Source organism: Malania oleifera, chromosome 2, assembly GCF_029873635.1.
Source record: "Malania oleifera isolate guangnan ecotype guangnan chromosome 2, ASM2987363v1, whole genome shotgun sequence".
NCBI classification, from domain to species: Eukaryota; Viridiplantae; Streptophyta; class Magnoliopsida; order Santalales; family Ximeniaceae; genus Malania; species Malania oleifera.
The window spans coordinates 126874008-126880007 of NC_080418.1; positions in this window are offsets into that span (position 1 = coordinate 126874008).

The window sequence follows — 6000 nt, forward strand, 5'->3', positions numbered from 1 at the left end:
TAAGAACATCCTGGAGAAGTTTAATCTGTCAAGTGAATTGATATTACAGTTCATTTACACTAATATTTCTTTAACATTTTAGAGTATTTTAACTGCAACTTTTGTATTACATCTTGTACTTGTAGACACCCTGTTATGTCAAGGGCTCGTAGAGCACAAATTGGGCAAAATTCATCAATTCCATAAATTGAGAACATATAGAAAAATTTCTGAATACAGGGAAAATGAATTTTTACAATGGAAAAAAAAAAGAAAAGGAAAAATGAAATAAAAATGACGAGCCAGCATATTCAGCTTCAAGCCTAGAAGCACAAAAGGAAAAAGAAATTAGACGTGGGAATTTGCACAAGTAACACATGGGTAAATTCATAGTTTAATGCAAGCATAATTTGAGCTATCAATTTCAATTAGGTTGATCAGTTTAGAAAGAATTGCTGAGAGTTTTGAGTGTTTGAAATTTTGAGAAGGTGAGGGGAAATAGGAGATCAAGAAGCTTAAATTACAGAAGGAGTGGGAAATTGGCAGAAGGAGATTAAGGTAAAGTTCAATCAAAGAAAGAAGTAGGACAACATTTTGAAATAAGAGGTTGGTTCCTTAAAATTCTATGTTATTTAGTTTAATTTTAGGCATGTTTAAAGATTGAATTCTGGAATTTGAGTTTTTAACCAAATAAATTTGAGAAAACATTACAAAATCATCTAAATAGGTTGGGGGATTTGAAAGGGAAGATTCAGATTTGGATCAAAATACCCTCATTTGATTACCTGAGATCTAATGCAAAAATCCGAGTTAACTTGACCCAAGTCTAGGTCAACTAATTGAATACCCAGACACTTGGACCTAAGTCAATATTGACTTGAGTCGACTTAGCCCAATTAGCCCGTTTCTTCTCTCTCAGCCCAAATGGGCCTAATAAGCCTGATCCAATTAAACCCAAACCCATTTTAGGCCCAACACCCTAAGACCTAGTTGGGCCTGACCTAATTGAGCCCTGTTAGCCCAATTGAGTTTAAAACCCTAACCAAAACTAAACCTCGTTAGCTTAACCTAGCTTAAGCCCCTCCTAAACTTGTTTGGTTCCCTAAGCCTAAGAAAATTTTTGCCCAATTAGCCCGTTTCTTCTCTCTCAGCCCAAATGGGCCTAATAAGCCTGATCCAATTAAACCCAAACCCATTTTAAGCCCAACACCCTAAGACCTAGTTGGGCCTGACCCAATTGAGCCCTGTTAGCCCAATTGAGTTTAAAATCCTAACCAAAACTAAACCTCGTTAGCTTAACCTAGCTTAAGCCCCTCCTAAACTTGTTTGGTTCCCTAAGCCTAAGAAAATTTTTCAAGGAAAAATCAAATTGAAGTAAAAAAAAGAAAATTAGAAGCAGGTGCAAACCCAAGAAACTCGACATATCCAAAAAAAAAGAAGAAGAAAGAAACAAGAAAATTAGAAGCAGGGAGAAAGGGAATTCACCTTAGGGTTCAAGTCAGTGCTTAGAAAAGTAGGATCGATTGGCAGAGAGCATGAAAATCTTTGCCATTGAACTTCATTCGAGGATCTGTAAAAGAAAAAGGGAAAAAGATTAGTTAGAGATTTGAGAAGAAGAGAGAAAAAGAAAATAGAAATTAAAATAGGGGGGAAGATCTTACCCTGGCTCCATTGTGCGTGGTAGGGGCCACTGGAGGAGATGACGACCATGTAGGCTGGGGAGATCAAGAGAGAAAACCAAAGGAGTTGGGGAAAACATATAGGAGAGAGAGACAGTGCCATGCGAGGGAAAGAGAAAGGGAACAGAGACATTCGGGGAAAGTAGAAAGAAGAGGAGGGAAGAGAGAAGGAGAGAGAAATAGTAGAAGCGGATAGAAAGAGAAGAGAAGAGAGAGAGGGAGAAAAAAAAAGTTTATACATATATATTAGTGGGACATGTATCACAGAACAGATGGTAGCATGTGGCACGCTCAGGACTGTGCTTTTGGGGAGCGATGTTGCGCAATCCTTGCCATCTAATATGTGTTTTCTCTGAATGACCAGATTACTGCCATGTTAGTGATTCGTATCAAATCCTCAAAACGAATCATGTTGTGCCACATGATGGGTGATATCATGTTGACGTCACCCTACTATAGAAATTTTTTTAAAAAATAATAAATAAAAAATGAAAAAAGCAATGCCATGTGTTACCACCACTGGTTGACATGTGGCCACTCTTCCCAACCGAGTCAAACTTGGTTTAGACCAGCTCACTCGGTTTGACTTTTCTAAACCGTTGATTCATTTATTTAATTTTTAAATTTTAAATATTAGAAAAAAATAGTAAAAAAATGTAGGGAAAAAATAAAGAAAATTATTTGAGTTATTTTGACTTGAATAAAAAAATGGAAAATAAAATATCAAAAATGAAGGAAATGGTTTTTTAAAAAGTCCATAAAATTATAAAAAATAGCTGGAAAATTTTGAAAAAATTGAATGTTTTAAATATTTTTTTTGATCAAATTTGATGAATTTTTTTATACACACACACACACACACACACACACACACACACACATATATATATATATATATATATATATATATTATAGTTTTGTGTGTGCGTCCCAATGATTAGATAAAGGGTAAAGAGGTTTTTCAGACCTCACCTATATTAGTTATGAGGGGGGAGGGGGGTGGGGTTTATCTAATACGATCCCCTCCTTTGGAGGTCTTATTAGAAATTCCTAAATCGTACCTTATTTTATATTTCATTTTAAAATTTTAAAATATATTTATTTTTTAAAGTAGTTAATTAAAGACCATTAAGTTTAGTTTATGAATAATTCATGGTTAATTAAGTACCGTTCGTAGAATGGGTGTGTAGGGGGTGCTAATACCTTCTTCTTGTATAATTGAATTCTCAATCCTAATTTAGGTAAATGCTAACTGAGATTACTAGTTCCTTAACCTAGGATTAGTCTAAAGACTAATCAACAAGTAGTAATTAGGTGAGCTAACCGCGCCTAGGTAAATAATAGGTTAGTGGCGACTTTATCAAACTTTAATTTTATTATTCCTCACCATTTTGGACCCTTCTTAAGGATTTTGCGATAGCTTGGTGACTTTGTTGGGGTCTTAAAGTTCGAGCAATTAATTAATTACGAACTATCCAAAATATGAATTTAATGGTCCTTTTGATCACTCCATGATATTTTACTTGTATATATGAATAATTGTTGTGTACTTATGAATATTTTACTAGTGTATATAACTTTTATATGTATGTTGTGAATGAATGGATAAATATGTACCAGATGTGATGATGTGTTGGGATTAGGGGATAGGCTTTTAAATCTATTTGAGTACACACACTTTCACGAGCTCTATACCCGGGTTTTACCCTTTTAGGAATAAATAGGGGTGTAATACCATTAGCTTCCATAAGATAAGGTCTTTGAGGGCGCGTGAACCACTTTGCTTAGTCTGTACTTTGTCCACACTTATTGGAAAGGATATGAGACATTATGGGAACCTATTTTTGATAGGGAATAGAGCTTGGACCACACATATCTGACTATAGTTTCCTCCCTTTGGATAGAGCCTGAGAGAAAACTTGTAAACAATAAATCCACCTGGGGTTGGGACATGAGCTTCATCCTTCTTCACATGACTTAGTCTAGTATTTTGTTGTATATAGTTTTGAGTTCATTTGTGTTGTTTTCTGTATTCAGTATCCAATTTAGACATACACACTACTTAGCCAAGATTCCAGATTAGCCCCAAATCACCCCATAGATAGCTCAGTAGTGGTATACAATGAATAAGAAATAGAAGTTCAGTAGTATTTTGGAGTCCGAAAAAATCATCAGAAAAGTAGTTGGATTGAAAGAATTGATGTGATTGAAGAAGGAGTTGAGGGGCAACATGGCCAAGTTACTGCATAAATCGAATTTATCCTCATAGATCTCCAAACATTGTGCCCTCAGGTAGTTCCTAGTCTTCAGATGGAACTTTTAGTTGCTAGGTCTTACCTCAGTTTTAAAGAGGAATAAAAGTTCAAAGATATAGTATGGCTACAGGAAAAGGTAAGGATGCATGAAATATTTCTTAGTTGAGGAAATAGCATTCATGCATTTCATGCATAGTCATGCGTACATTAGCATTGTCTATGGGTCCTTGCTTATATTCCAGTTGCTTGCAAAATTAGTGTGTTAGAGTGCTAGAGCTAGAAATATAACAAAATCCTAAGATTCCAACATTGAGCAAAACAAGGCAATATCACTGCATCCTTATAACACTAGGCAGAAGGTTAGAATTGTAGAAACTCGAACTCAGAAAATAAAAGAAGAAGGAAAATAAATTAAGGAAAGAAAAAAAATAAGAAAAAAAAGGAAAAAGGATTTGACCAGGACCAAACCGTCGGTGGTTTCGTGGGACTTAGAAAAATCATCGACGATTTTCCTATAGGGTAAACTACCGAGAGCGTTTAAGTGCCAAACCGTCGACGATTTCGTCAAGCACAGAAAAACCATCGACGGTTTCCTGTGGGAGCTGAGAACCTATAAATAGGTTTAAGTTCATTTTTTTAGAAAACTCATTTCTCCTCTCTCTCACCTCCAAACTTCTCTCCCTCTCTCATCCCTTACATGATTTTCTCTCACTTCTATGCTCACCCAAAACTACTCTCATTCTATAATCATCTTTCTCTCCTCTCTCGGGTTGCCAGATTAGCCTCGGTGGCGAATTCGTAGAGCCAAGGTTTTCATCTTCTGCTCGTTTTAGGCTTTTTTCAGGATCAAGTAAGGGGAATAAATTATGTCAGCTTTTTATTAAGTTTGGACTAGTTATTTTCGAGTATATGAGCCGTCTATATATGTATGATTTTCTGAGCATATTAGGCATTTGAAAACAATGGTTTTTGATTATAATTCATATTTTGGGGAAAAACCAATGTGAGTAGGGTATATTATTTAATTATAGTATATAAAAATATGGTTGACACTTAAACCGTGTGGCATAAGATTAACTCTTCATAATAAATTCGTTGTGTGTGATTACTGTGGTAAATGCATTGATGTGTCTGAATGATTTGTTTTGTGTGGTTATTAGTGTATTTCACAATATAACATTGGAAAGCCTGAGGAGTTCGTTATATTGCCCTGGATATAAATCACCATATAACGTTGGTAGACCTGAGGAGTTCATTATATTGTCATTTATATAAACGAGGGTAAAATGTTGGCAGACCCGAGGAGTTCGTTTTACTGATTTACTATGGATAGGTTATGGTGAAAGTGTAACAGTGGATGTCAGTTGGGAAGTACTGGTGTAGTATTTTGTGTGGATGTGTATCCTATGCGGATGTGAGCGAAATGTATTGTATATGTGGATGTGCTGTGGTGTATAGGTATGTAGATTCTGTAGTATGATTGATATTGAATGTATGTGAATACATATATGTGAATTTAAATGCATAAATGATCATGACGAAGTAAAACTCTCCGCCTGAGGGTTTACTGAGTAAGGTGAGTGCCTTGATAAGTATCAGTTGTAGCCTCACCCAAATTAAAAAGGGCAAAGTTACTAACGATTTCAGAGTAAAGAGGCGTTACATGTATGGGCATGTAATGTCCCAAATCCTTTGGAACTTTCGCTTATAAATGTTTATGTATGTGTGAGTGTAGTCTACACGTGTCTCCTTAGTTGATGTTGATCAACAAACGACTATATTTTGTATTTACTAAAACTCATCTGCCACACACTATTATAATTTATTCCATCCTTACCGAGAAGTGTCTCATCCCAGCGAATTATTAACTTTTCAGGTCCTTCTGGTGATCGAGCCTAGTAAGCTTCAGGGCAGGGTTAGTTTTTGTAACTATGAGTAGTTGTAGGAACTAGAATTCGTAAACTTATGTTTTATATTTCCCTGGTGATGTAATATGGATATATGAATATACTATTTTTTTTGGTTGTATAGTATAGAACTGTGGTATTTTATTTGAGGTAGTTTAATTATTTTTTAGTGCGTGAATG